Source organism: Cetorhinus maximus, chromosome 7 (genome assembly GCF_964194155.1).
Source record: "Cetorhinus maximus chromosome 7, sCetMax3.hap1.1, whole genome shotgun sequence".
In the NCBI taxonomy this organism is placed as follows: domain Eukaryota; kingdom Metazoa; phylum Chordata; class Chondrichthyes; order Lamniformes; family Cetorhinidae; genus Cetorhinus; species Cetorhinus maximus.
Window position 1 is genome coordinate 24,425,807 of NC_135885.1, and position 19,525 is coordinate 24,445,331.

Below are 19,525 nucleotides of genomic sequence, written 5' to 3' on the forward strand. Positions count from 1 at the left end.
GAGGTTTCAACAGAAAAGTCACAGAATTTTATTAATCTTGCCTACGTTCTAGTAGCAAGTCAATTTATAAAACCATAACAGCACAGGATTGCATTCTGCCTATGTCCCTGTGCTGGCGCTTTGAAAGAACTATCCAATTAGACCCACTCACCTGCTCCTTCCCTATAACCCTGCAAACTTATCTTTTTCAATTAAACAACTCCATTTTGACAGTTAATACTGAATCTAATTGCACCACCCTTTCTGGCAGCACATTCCAGGGGTGGTAAGATAAAATTGAATTAATCTGTATTTGTATTTCCAGCATTTGGGAATATATTCCATCAGAGTTCTTACTCAAAAAGGCTGCCTGCTTTGAAAAAAATCTGAAGAGTGGAGGGGGGTGCGGGGATATATGATTTAAAATCTGCTTTAGGTTATAGGACTACTATTATTAGAAGTCACAGAGATTTAAAATTTGGTGAAAGTGCCCTAAAAATTCACTTAGTTAACAATTCATAATTGTGATCTGACTTTGTTTAAATTTGTATGCTTTTATGCTTGCATACTTGCAACTGAAGTCTGTAATTCTTATAAGATATATAATAGTGTTTCCAAGTTGATGGTCAAAAGGCAGTGGGAGCAGATAGCCATGGAGTTCAATACCAGGTGTCAACCCTGAGGACCTGCATGCAGTGGTGCCAGAAGTTCCCTGTTTTCTCTCCCCCTCCTTTCTTGAATAGCAGAATTGCATTGATAACTTCCAAACCACTGGAACTATTCCAGAATCTGGGAAATTTTGGAAAATCATAATCAGTGCATCCACTATCTCTGCAAGTATCTCTTTTAGAACCCTTGGCCATCAGACCCTGGGGACTGGTCAGCATTTAGTCTCTTAAGTTTTTCCAATATTTTTTCTCTGCTGATATTAATTACTCTTATTCGCCCCTCGGTCTATTTCCGGTATCTAATTGTGTCTTCTACTGTGAAGACAGACAAAATATTTGTTCAATATCTCTGTCATTTCCTCATTCCCCATGATAATTTTTCCTGTCTCTGCCTCTAAGGAACCAATGCTTACTTTAGCTACTCTCCTTTTTTATATATGTGTGAAAGTTCTTACGATCTGTTTTTACATTCCTGGCTAATTTTCTCTCATATTCTATTTTTCCCCCTTTTATCAATTTTTGGTGGCCCTTTGCTGGTTTCTAAAGCTCCCAATCCTCAGACTAGCTACTGTTCTTTGCATATTATAAGCTTCTTCTTTTTATCTAATGCAACTTTTAACTTCCATAATTAGCCACGGGTGGATCTTTCTTGCTGAGTTCTTATTTTTTGACAGGATGTATTTTTGCTGAACATTTTGAATTGTTTCTTGAACACGCTGTCTGTGTGGCCTCTGCTCATTCTTCCCAGTCATGCTCAATGCTAAGAGGAAGCCATACTAGGCCGTTGATGTCTGGGTGCAACTGGTTTAAGAAGAGGCCTCGAAATCAGCAAAACGTTCTTCGGAATCTGCCACACCACACTTCCTGTTGACTTCTGAAACATGCACCAAACAATTGTAGAATTGCACCAACAGCCAGAAGAAATCAACTAGCAATTAATCTGTAAATAATTGATGATACCTTTAAATAGCAATGGTGGTGTATCCTTCACACTGCTTAACACACCTGGTTAAGAGAAAGCATCGACTATAGCATTCCTGAAAAGGTGGCGGAAGCAGAATCTTTGAATATTTTTAAGACAGAGGTGGATAGATTCTTGATAAGAAAGGGGGTGATAGGTTATCGGCGGGTGGGTTTGATGCAGATTTGAGGTTACTGTCAGATCAGCCATGATCTTATTAAAAGGCGGAGCAGGCTCAAGGGGCTGAATGGTCTACCCCTGCTCCTTGCTCACATATTCATGCCGGTCCCACCGATGTGACGGAGATTTCAATGGCTTGCCGGCCCCACCACGGGGGAACCCACCACAAGGGGACCACAAATACTAACAAAGACCCTAATTGTAACATTAACCATAATGCTCCAACAAGGTGTGAGAGTGACTGCCCTTGACATCAAGGCAGCATTTGACCGAGTGTGGCATTAAGGAGCCCTAGCAAAACCGGAGTCAATGGGAATCGGGGAAAACTCTCCCGCTGGTTGGAATCATACCTAGTACAAAGGAAGATGGTTGTGGTTAGTGTAGGTCAATCATCTCAGTTCCAGGACATCGATGCAGGAGTTCATCAGTGTAGTGTCCTAGGCCCAACCATCGTCAGCTGCTTCATCAATGACCTTCCTTCCATCATAAGGACAGAAATGGGGATGTTCGCTGATAATTGCACAATGTTCAACACCATTCGTAACCTCTCAGATACTGAAGCAGTCCATGTCCAAATGCAGCAAGACCTGGACAATTCCCAGGCTTGGGCTGACAAATGGCAAGTAATATTTGTGCCACACAAGTGCCAGGCAATGACCATCTCCAACAAGAGAGAATCTAACCATCGCCCTTTGACATTCAGTGGCATTACCATCACTGAATCCCCCACTATCAACATCCTGGGGGTGACCATTGACAAGAAACTGAACTGGACTAGCCATATAAATACTGTGGCTACAAGAGCAGAACAGAGCTAGGAATCCTGTGGCGAGTAACTCATCTCCTGACTCCCCAAAGCTTCTCCACCATCTACAAGGCACAAGTCAGGAGTGTGATGGAATACTCTCCGCTTGCCTGGATGAGTGCAACAACATTCCACCACCAATGAATAGTAGCAGCAGTGTGTACCATCTACAAGATGCACTTCAGAAACTCACCACGGCTCTTTAGACAACACTTTCCAAACACACGACTACTACCATCTAGAAGGACAAGGGCAGCAGGTACATGGGAACACCATCACCTGGAAGTTCCCCTCCAAACCACTCACCATCCTGACTTGGAAATATATCACTGTTTCTTCACTGCCGCTGGGTCAAAATCCAGGAACTCTCTCCCTAACAGCACTGTGGGCGTACCTACATGACAGGGACTGCAGCAGTTCAAGAAGGCAGCTCACCACCACCTTCTCAAGGGCAATTAGGGATGGACAATAAATGCTAGCCTAGCCAGCAACACCCACATCCCGTAAATGCATTAAAAAAAAATAGCACTTTAAGCCCTAACCATTGCCCTGAATCCTTAACCCTGAAGCATGAACATTGAACCCAAAACTGACCTTGAGTTTAGGGTTAACCACCACATTTAGGCTAGGGTCAGGCCATTTGAGTTTGGAGCTGAATCAGGGCTGGGGTTTATGGTTCAGTTGTTAGAGTTAGGGATCTTGAAGTAGGGATATAGGTATGACTACAAGTGATCTGTGGCAGTTGGTGTTAAACTCAGTTTGGGTTCAGTGTTCATGCTTAAAGGTTAAGGATCGAGGCTTTCTGGTTGGGGATGTCATTGTTTTGTCTAATCCCGTTTCTAACCACCTAGTGACAGTTTGTTGTTTTATGTCCAGTGCCTTATTTTCCTTTTTTGTAAGGGTGTCCAATTTTGGTTTGTTTCAAGGACCATAATTTCCAGGTTCTGAAAATATGCTGTGATAGTTTAATTTTGTTTTTACGTTACTGAGGTGTCCTATATTTCTACAATCTACAGAATAGATGGGAAAATGCATAACCTACCCTGCCTTTAATCCAAAACCAAAATCATTCCAACATGAGGTATAGAGCTTCAGTCTGCAGCTGACACCTGTGTGTGCACTCACTCAGAAACTGAGCTCCAGGTCATTGTCGACTGCTTCTCTGAAGCATATGAGGAAATGGGCCTTTCACTAAACACCCGGAAAAATAAGGTCATCTCTAAACCAGCTGCCACAGCAAAACAACCCCCCCACCCCCACTCCCACTGCTGCCCCATCAATTAAAATCAATGGCAAGTCCCTGAAAGGTGTATTCTGGATGGTATTTTTGTATGTAGGAGTGTAAATATGTCTATTATATGTAGTTTGCTTGTGTTTGTTATCCCCTTTGCCATACAAAATACTGTGTCTAGAAGAGGAAGGCGTAAATCTGAAATAGCCACTAACAGATCAAGCGCAGTGCATGGTGAGAATGGGAAACTCAATGTGAAATGGAGTTTCTTCATTCATTCATGGAATGTGGGCATTGCTAGCAAGGTTACCATTTGTTGCCTATTCCTAACTACCCTTGAGGAGGTTGTGATGAGCTGCTGCCAAGCTCACTCCGCTGCCGAACTTGTGGTGTCAGCACACCCACGTTGCTTTTACAGAGGGAGTTCCAGGATTTTGATCTAGTGATGGTGAAGGAATGGCAATATTGTTCCAAGTCACAATGGGAGGTGACTTGCAGAGGAACTTGCAGGGGGTGGTGTTCCAATATGCTGCCTAGGTGATAGAGATTGCAGGTTTGGAAGGTGCTGTTGAAGGAGCCTTGGCAGGTTACTGCATCATGGTACACACTGCTGCTAATGTGAGCCAATAGTAGAGGGAATGAATGTTTAAGGCAGTAGATGGGATGCCAGTCAGACGGGCAGCTTTGTCCTGGATGGTGTCGAGCCTCTATAGTGTTTTTGTAGCTGCACTCATACAGGCAAGTGGAGAGTATACTTGTGCCTTACAGATGGTGGACAAGCTTTGGGTAGTCAGGAGGTGTTAGTCACCGCAGAATTCCCAGCCTCTGACCTGCTCTTGTAGCCACAGTATTTATATGGCAAGTCCAGTTCAGTTTCTGGTCAATGGTAACCCCCAGGATGTTGATAGTGGGGGATTCTGTGATGATAGTACCATTGAATGTCATGGGGAGATGGTTAGATTCTCACCTGTTACAGATGGCCATTGTCTGGCACTTGTGTGGCCTAAATACTACTTGCCATTTATGAGCCCAAGCCTGAATGTTGTCCATGTCTTGCTGCATATGAGAGTTGCGAATGGTAATGAATGAACATTGTGAAATCATCAGTGAACATCCCCACTTCTGCTAACCTTGTGAGGGAGGGAAGGTCATTGATGAAGCAGCTGAAGATGGTTGGGCCAAGGAAACTACCCTGAGGAACTCCTGCAGTGATGCCCTGGGACTGAGATGATTGGCCTCCAACATCCACAGCCATCTTTCTTTGTTCTAGTTATGACTTCAACTAGTGAAAGTTTTTTCCCTGGTTCCCATTAACTCCAGTTTTGCTAGGGCTCCTTGGTGCCACACTCAGTCAAATGCTGCCTTGATGTCAACGGCAGTCACTCTCACCTCACCTCTGGAATTCAGCTCTTTTGTCTATGTTTGGACCAAGACTGTAATGAAATCTGGACCCGAGTGGCCCTGGCAGAACCCAAACTGGGAATTTGTGAGCGGATTATTGCTGAGTAAGTGCTGCTTGAGAGCATTTTCAACAACACCTTCTATCACTTTGCTGATGATCGAGAGTGGACTGGATGAGGGTGGTAATCGGCCAGATTGTATTTGTCCTTTTTGTGGACAGGACATACCTGTGAAATTTTCCACATTGTTGGGTTCTTTGCCTGTGTTTTAGCTTGGCTAGTGGCACAGCTAGTTCTAGAGCACAAGTCTTCAGTACTTCAGCAGGGATGTTGTCAGGGCCCCATAGCCTTTGCTGTATCCAGTGCCTTGAGTCATTTTTGACATCATGTGGAGTGAAACGAATTGGCATCTGTAATGCTGGGGACCCCAGGAGGAGGCTGCGATAGACCATCCAGTTTGCACTTCTGGCTGAAGATGGTTGCAAATGTTTCAGCCTTGCCTTTTACACTGACACGCTGAGGATTATAAAAGATAGAGGTGTATGTGGAGCCTCTTCTGGTTAGTTGTTTATGTATCCACCACCATTCATGACTGGATGTGGCAGGACTTCAGAGCTTTGATCTGATCTGTTGGCTGAGAGATCACTTAACTCTGCAACATGTTACTTCTGTTGCTTGGTAGAGTGAGGAATATGCTGGGCCATGAGGTTACAGATTGTGGGTGCATACAGTTCTGCTGCTACTGATGGCCCATAGTGCCTCATGGATGTCCAGTTTTGAGCTGCTGGATCTGTTCTGAGTCTATCCCATTTACCACAGTTGTAGTAGCACACATCATGATGGAAGATGTTCTCAATGTGAAGCTGGGACTTTGTCTTCACAAGGACTGTGTGGTAGTCACATCTTCCAATACTGTTCTAGACAGATGCACCTGTGACAGATAAATTGGTGAGGGCAAGATTGAATATGTTTTTCTCTCTTGTTGGTTCTTTCACCATCTGCTGCAGGTCCAATCTGAATGATATGTTCTTCAGGATTTGGCCAGCTTGGTCAATAGTTGTGCTACCAATACTCTTGGAGATAGCTGTTGAAGTCCTCTACCCAGAGGACATTGTATGCCCTTGCCATCCTCCAAGTGGTATTCAACATGGAGAAGAATTGAGGAAGGGTGTAAGGTTGTATCAGTGGTGAAAATGGATAAGGGGTGACTTGAACCACACATAAGGGAAAGGGGAATAGAAAGAGATGGGGAGCAGGTTGGGAAGAGGTAATTACAGTGAGAAGAGGCTTGCCTTAAACACCGGCGTAGACCTGTTGAGCTGAATGGCCTGTTTCTGTGCTATGGCCTGCATTGGCTTAAGTGCTGACAGTACCTCAATTTTAAAATGCTCATACTGGTTTTCAAATCTTTCCAAAGTCTTAACCCTCCCTATCTCAGTAATCTCATCCAACCCTATAACCCCACAAGATCTCTGTGCTTCTCCAATTCTGGCTTCTTGTAGATCCCCAATTTTAATCATTCCACCATTGGTTGCCATTTCTTCAGCAGCCTTGTGCCCAAGCTTTGTAATTCCCTCCCTAACCCTCTTTGCCTCTCTACCCGTCTTCCCTGCTCCATGACACTCCTTAAAACTGACCTTTTTGGTCACGTGATCCATATCACCTCTCATGGCTCAATGTCAAACTTTGTTTGATAACGCTTTTGTGAAGTGCCTCAAGACTTTTTGCTCTGTTAAAGACACCTTATAAATGCAAGTTGTTTACTCTTTATAATGTAGTATTTGTTGTAGATTTCAATTTAATAGGTGATGGTTACATTGCAACAATTTCATATTGCCCATCTATTAAATCTCCTCAACCCCCTCCCACGGCACCTTCCCATGCAATCGCAGAAGTTGCAACACCTGCCCCTTTACTTCCCCCCTCCTCACCGTCCAAGGGCCCAAACACTCCTTTCAAGTGAAGCAGCATTTCACTTGCACTTCCCTCAATTTAGTCTACTGCGTTCGCTGCTCCCAATGGGTTTCCTCTACATTGGAGAGACGAAATGCAGACTGGGTGACCGCTTTGCAGAACACCTTTGGTCTGTCCACAAGCATTACCCAGACCTCCCTGTCGCTTGCCATTTCAACACTCCACCCTGCTCTCATGCTCACATATCTGTCCTTGGCCTGCTGCAATGTTCCAGTGAAGCTCAATGCAAACTGGAGGAACAGCACCTCATCTTCCGACTAGGCACTTTACAGCCTTCCAGACTGAATATTGAGTTCAACAACTTTAAATCTTAAACTCTTTCTTTCATCCCCATCCCGTTTCCAATCCCCCCTTTTTCCAATAATTTATATAGATTTTTCGTTTCCCACCTATTTTCATTATTTTTAAATGTATTTCCATCCATTGTTTTATCTCTACCTTTTAACCTATTTCCATCCATCCCCCCACCCCACCCCCACTAGGGCTATCTGTACCTTGCTCGTCCTGCTTTCTACCCTTAAAGTCACCATTAGCACATTCCTTAGCTAATATCACGACCGTCAGCACCTCTTTGTTCTTTTGTCTATGACATCTTTTGGTTATCTCCACCTATCACTGGCCCTCTATCCAGCTCTACCTGTCCCCCCCACCTTAAACCAGTTTATATTTTGCCTCTTTTCTATTTTTCCTTAGTTCTGTTGAAGAGTCATACAGACTCGAAACGTTAACTGTGCTCCTCTCCGCAGATGCTGTCAGACCTGCTGAGTTTTTCCAGGTATTTTTGTTTTTGTTACGGATTTCCAGCATCCGCAGTTTTTTTGCTTCCACCTCTCCCCCTCCCTTCTTCCGCCCCTTCCCCCTCCCTTCTTCCGCCCGCTCCCCCTCCCTTCTTCTGCCCCCTCCCCCTTCCCCTCCCCCCCTCCCCCTCCCCTCCCCTCCCCCTCCCTTCTTCTGCCCCCTCCCCCTCCCTTCTTCCGCCCCTCCCTTATTCCACCCCTCCCGCCTTCTTCCACCCCTCCCCCCTTCTTCTGCCTGCCCCCTCCCTTCTTCCGCCCCCTCCCCCTCCCCTCTTCCACCCCCTCCCCTCCCCTTCCACCCCCTCCCCTCCCCTCTTCCACCCCCTCCCCTCCCCTCTTCCACCCCCTCCCCACCCCTCTTCCACCCCCTCCCCTCCCCTCTTCCACCCCCTCCACTCCCCTCCCTCTTCCACGCCCTCCCCTCCCCTCCCTCTTCCACCCCAACCCCCCCTGCCTCACCCTCCCTCCCCTCCTCACCCCCTCCCCTCCCTCACCCCCCTCCCCTCCCTCCCCCCCACCCCCTTCCCCTCCCCCTCCCCTCCCCCCTCTTCCCTCCCCTCCCCCTCTTCCACCCCCTCCACCCCCTCCCCTCCCCTCTTCCCTCCCCTCCCACTCCCCCCTCCCCTTCCACCCCCACTCCCCCCTCCCCCACCCCCTCCCCCTCCCTTCTTCCGCCCCCTCCCGTCTTCCACCCCCTCCCCTCTTCCCTCCCCTCCCACTCCTCCCCTCCCCTTCCACCCCCACTCCCCCCTCCCCCACCCGCTCCCCATCCCTTCTTCCCCCCCTCCTGTCTTCCACCCCCTCCCCTCTTCCATCCCCGCCCCTCTTCCATCCCCGCCCCTCTTCCATCCCCGCCCCTCTTCCACCCCCGCCCCTCTTCCACCCCCGCCCCTCTTCCACCCCCGCCCCTCTTCCACCCCCGCCCCTCTTCCACCCCCGCCCCTCTTCCACCCCCGCCCCTCTTCCACCCCCCGCCCCTCTTCCACCCCCGCCCCTCTTCCACCCACTCCCCTCCCTCTTCCACCCCCTCCCCTCCCCTCCCCTCCCTCTTCCACCCACTACCCCACCCCCGTTCCCCCACCCCCCTCCCCCCCTCTTCCACCCCTCTTCCACCCCTCCCCCCCTCTTCTTCCCCTCCCCCTCTTCTTCCCCTCCCCCCCTCTTCTTCCCCTCCCCCCCTCTTCTTCCCCTCCCCCCCTCTTCTTCCCCTCCCCCTCCCCCCCTCTTCTTCCCCTCCCCCCCTCTCTTCCCCTCCCCCCCTCTTCTTCCCCTCCCCCCTCTTCTTCCCCTCCCCCCCTCTTCTTCCCCTCCCCCCTCTTCTTCCCCTCCCCCTCCCCCCCTCTTCTTCCCCTCCCCCTCCCCCCCTCTTCTTCCCCTCCCCCTCCCCCCCTCTTCTTCCCCTCCCCCTCCCCCCCTCCCCTCCCCCTCCCCCCCTCTTCTTCCCCTCCCCCTCCCCCCCTCTTCTCCCTCCCCCTCCCCCCCTCTTCCCCTCCCCCTCCCCCCCTCTTCTTCCCTCCCCCCTCTTCTTCCCCTCCCCCCCTCTTCTTCCCCTCCCCCCTCTTCTTCCCCTCCCCCCCTCTTCTTCCCCTCCCCCCCTCTTCTTCCCCTCCCCCCCTCTCTTCCCCTCCCCCTCCCCCCCTCTTCTCCCCTCCCCCTCCCCCCCTCTTCTTCCCCTCCCCCTCCCCCCCTCTTCTTCCCCTCCCCCTCCCCCCTCTTCTTCCCCTCCCCCTCCCCCCTCTTCTTCCCCTCCCCCCCTCTTCTTCCCCTCCCCCCCTCTTCTTCCCCTCCCCCCCTCTTCTTCCCCTCCCCCTCCCCCCCTCTTCTTCCCCTCCCCCTCCCCCCCTCTTCTCCCCTCCCCCTCCCCCCCTCTTCTTCCCCTCCCCCCCTCTTCTTCCCCTCCCCCCCTCTTCTTCCCCTCCCCCCCTCTTCTTCCCCTCCCCCTCCCCCCCTCTCCTTCCCCTCCCCCCTCTCCTTCCCCTCCCCCCCTCTCCTTCCCCTCCCCCCCTCTCCTTCCCCTCCCCCCCTCTTCTTCCCCTCCCCCCCCTCTTCTTCCCCTCCCCCCCTCTTCTTCCCCTCCCCCCCTCTTCTTCCCCTCCCCCCCTCTTCTTCCCCTCCCCCCCTCTTCTTCCCCTCCCCCCCTCTTCTTCCCCTCCCCCCTCTTCTTCCCCTCCCCCCTCTTCTTCCCCTCCCCCCTCTTCTTCCCCTCCCCCTCCCCCCCTCTTCTTCCCCTCCCCCTCCCCCCTCTTCTTCCCCTCCCCCTCCCCCCCTCTTCTTCCCCTCCCCCCCTCTTCTTCCCCTCCCCCCCTCTTCTTCCCCTCCCCCCCTCTTCTTCCCCTCCCCCTCCCCCCTCTTCTTCTTCCCCTCCCCCTCCCCCCTCTTCTTCCCCTCCCCCCTCTTCTTCCCCTCCCCCCTCTTCTTCCCCTCCCCCCCTCTTCTTCCCCTCCCCCTCCCCCCTCTTCTTCCCCTCCCCCTCCCCCCCTCTTCTTCCCCCCTCCCCCTCCCCCCTCTTCTTCCCCTCCCCCTCCCCCCCTCTTCTTCCCCTCCCCCCCTCTTCTTCCCCTCCCCCCTCTTCTTCCCCTCCCCCCCTCTTCTTCCCCTCCCCCTCCCCCTTCTTCCCCTCCCCCTCCCCCCTTCTTCCCCTCCCCCTCCCCCCTTCTTCCCCTCCCCCTCCCCCCTTCTTCCCCTCCCCCTCCCCCCCTCTTCTTCCCCTCCCCTCCCCCCTCTTCTTCCCCTCCCCCTCCCCCCTCTTCTTCCCCTCCCCCTCCCCCCTCTTCTTCCCCTCCCCCTCCCCCCTCTTCTTCCCCTCCCCCTCCCCCCCTCTTCTTCCCCTCCCCCTCCCCCCTCTCCTTCCCCTCCCCCCTCTCCTTCCCCTCCCCCCTCTCCTTCCCCTCCCCCCTCTCCTTCCCCTCCCCCCCTCTTCTTCCCCTCCCCCTCCCCCCCTCTTCTTCCCCTCCCCCTCCCCCCTCTTCTTCCCCTCCCCCTCCCCCCCTCTTCTTCCCCTCCCCCTCCCCCCCCGCTTCTTCCCCTCCCCCCCCGCTTCTTCCCCTCCCCCTCCCCCCCCGCTTCTTCCCCTCCCCCTCCCCCCCCGCTTCTTCCCCTCCCCCTCCCCCCCCGCTTCTTCCCCTCCCCCTCCCCCCCCGCTTTCTTCCCCTCCCCCTCCCCCCCTCTTCTTCCCTCCCCCTCCCCCCCTCTTCTTCCCCTCCCCCTCCCCCCTCTTCTTCCCCTCCCCCTCTCCCCCTCCCCCCTCTTCTTCCCCTCCCCCTCCCCCTCCCCCCTCTTCTCTCCCTCCCCCTCTCCCCCTCCCCCCCTCTTCTCTCCCTCCCCCTCCCCCCCTCTTCTCTCCCTCCCCCTCCCCCCCTCTTCTCTCCCTCCCCCTCCCCCCCTCTTCTCTCCCTCCCCCTCCCCCCCTCTTCTCTCCCTCCCCCTCCCCCCCTCTTCTCTCCCTCCCCCTCCCCCCCCCCCCCCCCTCCCCCCCTCTTCTCTCCCTCCCCCTCCCCCCCCCCCTCTTCTCTCCCTCCCCCTCCCCCCCTCTTCTCTCCCTCCCCCTCCCCCCTCTTCTCTCCCTCCCCCTCCCCCCCTCTTCTCTCCCTCCCCCTCCCCCCCTCTTCTCTCCCTCCCCCTCCCCCCCTCTTCTCTCCCTCCCCCTCCCCCCCTCTTCTCTCCCTCCCCCTCCCCCCCTCTTCTCTCCCTCCCCCTCCCCCCTCTTCTCTCCCTCCCCCTCCCCCCCTCTTCTCTCCCTCCCCCTCCCCCCCTCTTCTCTCCCTCCCCCTCCCCCCCTCTTCTCTCCCTCCCCCTCCCCCCCTCTTCTCTCCCTCCCCCTCCCCCCCTCTTCTCTCCCTCCCCCTCCCCCCTCTTCTCTCCCTCCCCCTCCCCCCCTCTTCTCCCCCTCCCCCCCTCTTCTCCCCCTCCCCCCCTCTTCTCTCCCTCCCCCCCTCTTCTCCCCCTCCCCCCCTCTTCTCTCCCTCCCCCTCCCCCCCTCTTCTCTCCCTCCCCTCCCCCCTCTTCTCTCCCTCCCCCTCCCCCCCTCTTCTCTCCCTCCCCCTCCCCCCCTCTTCTCTCCCTCCCCCTCCCCCCCCTCTTCTCTCCCTCCCCCTCCCCCCTCTTCTCTCCCTCCCCCTCCCCCCCTCTTCTCTCCCTCCCCCCCTCTTCTCTCCCTCCCCCCCTCTTCTCTCCCTCCCCCCTCTTCTCTCCCTCCCCCTCCCCCCCTCTTCTCTCCCTCCCCCTCCCCCCCTCTTCTCTCCCTCCCCCTCCCCCCCTCTTCTCTCCCTCCCCCTCCCCCCCTCTTCTCTCCCTCCCCCTCCCCCCCTCTTCTCTCCCTCCCCCTCCCCCCTCTTCTCTCCCTCCCCCTTCCCTTCTTCCAGCCCCTCCCTCCCCTCCCCGATTTCTGATGTTACCCTGAAGTCAAACATTTGCATCGACACAATAGACAGATGTTTGTTTTGTAATAGGGTTTATGATGATGATGATGATGATGATGACAAACTGGCAAAACAAAAAATGAAAAGGCGCCACTCAAAAAATACAACCTTTGCTACCGAGATAAGGGAGTGGGGGGGAATAAAAAATTGTCCTTTTTTTGTTAATTTGTTAGGTGCGCCTTGCCCAGTGCGCGCTAATGCTCCTGGTGGGAGAGAGATGCGGGGAGGCCAGCCCCACCTCTGTCCCCGCACGTCAGTGAGGGCGGCCCTGACGCTGTCTATTTAAAGGTCTTGGAGCCGGCAGCCCAGTGTCGGGAACCGGGCTAGGGGGCCAGAGTTACCGCCGGAGAGAACATCCCTGACTCTGCACAGTCTGCACACAGCGGCCAGCAAATACATTGTTACCTCCTAGGAAAAGGATTCACTTAAAGTTATCAGGTAATGTTTCGCTGGTATAAATTCAGGCAGCTGCGAATCTCAAACATTTTTTTCAACTTGCTTAAAGACTTTGTTAATTTTTTTTTAAATTAAAGAATGGCTGGCAAGGCGACTCCTGTCTGGTGTAGTGATATTCGCCTTTTTTATGTTTTACAAGCTCTAGTTAAATTGAAACCAAAATATATGGGATTATATTTTGCAGTAATTTCTTTTTAAAAGGTGTATTTGCTGCTTCCATTAGCGCTTTCGAAACCAGTAGAATTTTGACAGATTGGGTATTTATTTAACTGGGCATTGAGTTTAGTTCATCCATGTTCAGCCTGTCCTGGGTTGCACCGAGTAACGGCTGTGGGCTTAACTGTTTTATCCTCTCTCGTTTCAGAACCTGTATTATGATCATTCGGCGTTTCATTTCTGGACTTTCTATGGAACAGCGGCAGAGCCAAAGCTTAGTTAAAAAGAACTTCAACGAGCGGGATACTTTTAGAGAATCCTGATCGTCCCCTCCCCTTGTTAACTGCCCTGGCACACTGGATCTGACAACAGGTACCTCCAGGCCATTTACTGTCTCCACAAAGGGGCTTCCAGCCTTTGTTTAATTGCTGTTTAGCGTTTAGAACATTTCGTGTGTGAAATTGTAGGGACATCAATCCCTCGTCACTCCTGGTTGAGTTTCATTGAGTTCCTCCTCTGACTCCTTTTAACCCGTTACCCTCCTACAGGTCTTGAGGGGCCGCAGGGTATTGCCTAACCTCTTTTGGCAGTTGGAACAAAATGTGCGGATAGATAGGTTTTTGTTTTTTAGCAGAATGTATTCCAAGATTTAAGATTATTAGAAACGCACCAAGGGGGTACTGTGGCCAGAGATGGAAACTGTTGCTGTGTAATCCAACCAAGAGTCTCAGCATCATTGTATTCAACTGTCATTTGAATGACCCTGAATGTTAGGCCTTCACTAACCTCCCATTCCATGCAGCTATCAAATATTCTTCATTGCTCCCTGACACCAGGCCTGAATGACTTTTTTAAAAAACTGAGTTGCACATAAGTCCTATTTGCTTATGGTTGTGTTTAGTTTGAAATTGTGCTCTAGATCCTTGGGGGAAGCTATTTTAGTGGTCATGATACAGGACCCGTCCTCAGTTGGAATAACATTCTAACAATGGCAAATGTGAGTGTCTGCTGTGTCTTCAGTTGGCAACACTCTCTTCCCATGTACTCAGATTCCAGGTTCAAGTCCTACTCCAGGACCTGAGGGCGACACTCTTGTGCAGTTCTGAGGGAGTGCTGCATTGCTGGGGTGCCGTGTTTTGGAGGAGACGTTTGCCTGCTCATGTGGATGTAAAAGATTCCATAGCACACTTTTGAAGAAGGGCTGAGGGGTTATCTCTGGTTTTGTGGCTAATATTTATCCCTCCAGCCATATCACAAATAAAACAAGATTGTCTAGCCATCACCACTGCAGTTTGTGGTACCTTGCTGTGCACAAATGGGTTGTTGCGTTTCCTAATTTGCAATAGTAACACCACTTCAAAAGTACTTCATTGGCTGTAAAGTGCTTTGGGATGTCATAAGAACAAAAGAAATAGAAACAGAAATAGACCATTCGGCCCCTCGAGCCTGCTCCACTGTTCAATAAGATCCTGGCTGATCCACTTGTTTTGATTTCCACATTACCATCTACCCCCGATAACCTTTGATTCCCTTGCCTAACAAGAATCTATCTACCTCTGCTGTAAAAATATTCAATGACCCCACTTCCACCACTTTCTGAGGCAGAGAGTTCCAAAGTTGCACAGCCCTCAGAGAAAAAATTTCTCCTCATCTCTGTTCTAAAAGGGTGACACTTAATCTTAAAACAGTGCCCCCTAGGTCTGGACTCATCAAGGAGAAACATCCTTTCCATGTCCACCTTGTCAAGGCTGTTCAGGATCTTGTATACTTCAATCAAATCACCCTTCACTCTTCTAAACTCCAGTGGAAACAAGCCCAGTCTGTCCATCCTTTCCTCATAAGACATCCCACCCATTCCAGGTATCAGTCTAGTCAACCTCCTTTGAACCGCCTCCAATGCATTCACATCCTTCCTTAAATAAGGAGACCAAAACTGCACATAGTATTTCAGGTGCAGTCTCACCAATGTCGTGGCAGATGCTATATAAATGAGTCTTTTTTTCCCCCCCAAATTTATCATTGTCTAGTGCCATGCCGAGCAGCATAAGAGGCTATGGCCTTCCAAACTTTCCAATCATAGCAACAGACGATAGAAACGGGAGTAGGCCATTCCACTTGTCGAGCCAGCTCTGCCATTCAATTAGATCATGGCTGATCATCTACCTCAGTGCCACTTCCCTGCATCAACCTTGCTGGAGTTCCGGTTAAGCCAGTCTTTAATGTTGTACAGTCCGGATCCACCTGCAGTTCATAGTCATCTGTACCAAGTGAGGTGTTGACACACGTGCCAATGCCATTCACGCTTTGTGTTTTAGTGACATCTTGCTGGGGGCAGAGAAAGCTGAGGATGAGATGTTGCATGCAGAAGGTGAGAATATGGAGAACACAACGTGATTCAGGAAGGAATTGGTGAAGAAGTTCAGGAAATGGGAGAGACGTGGTCCAGGGTCAAACACAGTGGAGTGGAATCCTCAGTTGAAGACCTATCAGCCTGCTCTGCCTCCTATATTTGAACCTCCATAAACTTGAGGCTGTCCAAAACCTTGCTACCCATGTCCTAACTTATACAAAACCTGTTCACTCATCGCCCCTGCTAACTAACATTGGCTCCTGGTTAAGCAATGCCTTGATTTTTTTTTAAAAACATTTTCACCCCTGTTTTGAAATCTCTCCATGGTTGCTTCCACCCCTATCTCTGTAATTTCCTCCAGCCCCACAAAATCTAAATTTCTAAAATCTAATTATGGTCTTTTAAGCACCTCTGATTTTAATCACTCCACCATTGGTAGCCATGAATTCAGCTGCCAAGGCTTTAAGATCTAGAATTCCCTCTCTACCCCTCTTTCCTCCTTTTTAAGATGCTTATTAAAACCTATCCCGTTGACCAAGCTTTTGGTCATTTTAAAATCTTTTTTGACTTGGTGTCAAATGTTGTGTAATGCTCCTGTGGAATGTTTTGGGACATTTTGTTGTGTCAAATGTGCTATATAAAGTTGTTGTTTGCAGCTTTGTTGTGGAAAGTGAAATCATTAGAACAGGTGCAATGGGGAAACTGGGAATGGAGTAGCTGTCTTTCAGGAACCTGGGTAGGAAGAAGTGTAATCAAGGTAGCTGAGGGAATCATTTGACTTGTAGCTACTAAATTTGATAACTCGTAGGCCCACAGGGAAACATTAGGGAGAAAAAAATGGCCACATAATGACTTGCATTGTTGTTTAAAACTTGGCCACAACAGGAACGGTATTGTTGTAAACAACAAACTGCTTCTTCATGGAAGTGAACTTGACACCCCTATCTGCCCTGTGATTGACAGACTGCTAATACCATCTGAAGTGGTCCAGCTAGCTACTTGGTTGCAAATACAATAAATTAAGAAATGGGCAATATTGCCCACATATTGAGGAAAATAAATTAAAATGACTATGGAAGCCAGAGCTGTGTGGAAAAATAAATAAATAAATAGATTTAAAAGCAGCTGAATTTTGGAAAATTTGAAGTTCCTGTCAAGACGAACGCTAAAGCTGAATTTGCAGTGGTCAGTTAATGTCACTGCTGTCAGTACTCGTAGTTTTGCCCTTAAGTTTGTTTCAGCTGGGCTTGCCATGTAGCCTTACTTGAATTACGACGAAGGAAACCAAAATGCTGTTGAATTTTGTTGAAACATAAAGGTTTGGGGTGGGGGTGGGGTGGGGGGGGTGGATTTCCTGTATTGCTGCTTTTTATTTTTCCTGCTGTTGAAATGGCTTCTCCGTGCTCTTTCTCTAGTTTCTCTCCTATCTCCCTTCATGTCCTTTCTAGGCTCAGTGTGTGTCTGTGTGCATCATTGTAATGTATCAATGGAGCAAAGGGATAGTGGCCGCTTGATCATATTTCTACCTTGATTTAACATAGCATTATCTTCCTGGTGTTTTTTGTGCATGCAACAATCATGCAATTTACAGAATATTTTTCTGTAACCCAGCCCTGGCTATAGTTACAAGATCGGCTGTTTTATTAACAGGAAATTGCTACCTTGAAGTGCCCATGGCTTTTTTACCACACTGGATTTTAGCATACAAACAAAGTATTGAATGTCCTGTTTTGCAAGAGATTTTATCGTGGCCTCAAGTTGTTTTGTTTCTTTTATCTACTGCTATAAATGTTCTATGACAAAGTGGAGGCAGTTATTTGTCTTGCTGTATGGGTTTCACAGTGAAGCAGATGTTACTTGTGTTTCAGTCCAGCCCTAGCAACAGAATCAACCAATTATATTCCAGCCCTTCCATTATTCATCATCCTTTTCTGTCCCTGAGGCAATCAGATCCTGTTTATTGCAGTATCTGGTGGTGGTAGATTACCTTTTTATCTTCTTCACGCCTGCAATTTCGAGGCCTTGAATGTGGTTTAGAACTAACGAGAACAAACATGTTTTTCTTGTTGAGAAACACAAGTGGGAACCGGAAACAAAGACATTTTGGCAATATACAGCAGGTCAATCAATGGCTGCAGTGTTAACACTGCCGCTAGAACCCTCTTCAGGTCTGGGAACTGAGGCATCAGCGTTTTTATAGGAAAGTACATTTTCAAATAAATCAAAAGAACAGGCAAACAGCCAAGATGCTGGCAAACTCGTCTTATTTTGGGGCTAGGTAGTGTAGGGGGGAATGGGACAGTGCTTGTTTGGGGAATCAAAAACCTAGGATTCTGCAGACTCTGGTCTCAATTGAAACGCTTGAAAACCAGATAAGTGGATGAGCCCACTAGGGCTATCTGTACCTTTTATTATCACATTCCTTAGATAATATCACCAGCTTCAACATCTCTTTGTCCTTTTGGTTATCTCCTCCTATCACTAGCCCTCTATCCATCTCTACTTGTCCCACCCCCACCCCCCCTTAAACCAGCTTATATTTCACCTCTTTTCTATTTTTCCTTAGTTCTGTTGAAGAGTCATACGGACTCGAAACATTAACTGTGTTCCTCTCCGCAGATGCTGTCAGACCTGCTGAGTTATTCCAGGTGTTTTTGTTTTTGAAGTGGATGGGCTAGTCTTGCAGAAGAACAACAGGTTCAATATCCTTTCTTTTCTCCCCCAGTAGAACTTTGTCTAGATGAAAGGTCTGGATCAAAACAACAAACCATTGCATATCTTCCTGTAAAGCTTAAGATATAGATTAAGGCCTGAAGTTACAAAATTCTATATTCAAATTGAAGACTGCAAAACACCCTGGAGAAAGATGAGTTCATGTTCTTGAACAAAAACAAAAATAGCTGGAAAACTCAGCAGGTCTGACAGCATCTGTGGTGAGGAAGACAGAGTTAACGTTTCGAGTCCGAATGACTCTTCAGCAGAACTAACTCATCAGAAATTGGCTCATGTTCTTGAAGGTTGGTTGCAGTGCTGTGTTGGAGGCCAAAAATGGAGAACCCCGAGTGACAATGGGAGGTGGAGTTTGAATGGCAAGTCACAGCAGGGTCATGGTTATGGCTTGTACTTGCTTTCCTTCTTTTCCCACCGGTTTCTGCATTTGATCAGTTATCTTCTGCCATATCTGTCCCTACCCATTCTGCCATCACTCTTCTGTCTGCATTGATGAACCCATGCTCCCTGCAGCATGCAACTTTGTAAATCCCCCTTGCCAAGAGTGTTTCCGATCTGGTTTCCATATTTTTGGTCTCCCAAATTGTGCCACCAAGTGCAATACATGTTTCACGAACTGTATCTCTTTTACTTTGCCTTTGTCTGATTGTTACTTACTTGTCCTTTTTGTCTATAATACCCTTCTATTCCTTCACTAACAATTGATATAAAAAGATAGTTTCAATTTCCCGCTTCCCTTTTAAGCAGGAAACTGGTCACTTGACTATCTTTTTGTGATTGGAGTATCTGTTAATTTCTACCTTCCCAATTTTCCAATTCTAGTTACTGAAGAAACTGGCTTATTTAGAGGAACAGATCCACAGACATTAGTCATCTCCAATAATTCACCCGTAACCCGTTGTTCTTGCATGCTTCTTCATTGAGAGTGTTGGCAAACTATTCAACTGTGGAGGCAGTTGTAGTGGGTGTTGCCTTTTTAACCAAGGTCCACATTCCACTTCTTGACCAGGGTCTCAGTAGTGTACTGGAGGACTGTGGCACAACCTGACCGATTGGTTTTTAACTGCCATACCCCTCTGGCCAATTATTGCAGGCCAACTATTCCTCAGGTTAATTTTGCACAGAGGAGAAGTTAACTGGGTTCTCTGTCTGGTACTGATGTAGATCAAATACTGGAACAATATAAAAGTGGATACTATAGCTCTTAATAATAGATCCATATCATGTGTTCTAATCAGAAATTTTGCATTTCAGTATACAGTATCCTATAGCTTGTTATCACACTGAGAACAATGCCTGTGTTTTGTGTTTTGACAGGCCATCTATTGCTCACTCACAAGGACTTGCCTGGCTTTGCATGTAAACATTTTTGCTACAAAACAGATTCCTTGTGAAATGCAGATTAATGAGCCCCAGGGAA

At 49.6% G+C, this 19,525-nt stretch overlaps 1 protein-coding gene across 2 annotated transcripts in view; it reads left to right on the forward strand.

Moving 5' to 3' along the window:
* Positions 1-19,525, forward strand: part of LOC144682655 (dicarboxylate carrier UCP2-like) — a 65,778-nt gene that overhangs the window by 25,479 nt on the left and 20,774 nt on the right. Inside the window, exons 1-2 of one of the 2 annotated variants that reach the window (XM_078545213.1) lie at positions 12,724-12,851; positions 13,234-13,397. The gene's annotated coding sequence lies outside the window, so the exon portion shown is untranslated. Of the gene's footprint in view, positions 1-12,723; positions 12,852-13,233; positions 13,398-19,525 lie in introns of those variants that run through there. The other variant, XM_078545212.1, reaches the window with a different exon arrangement.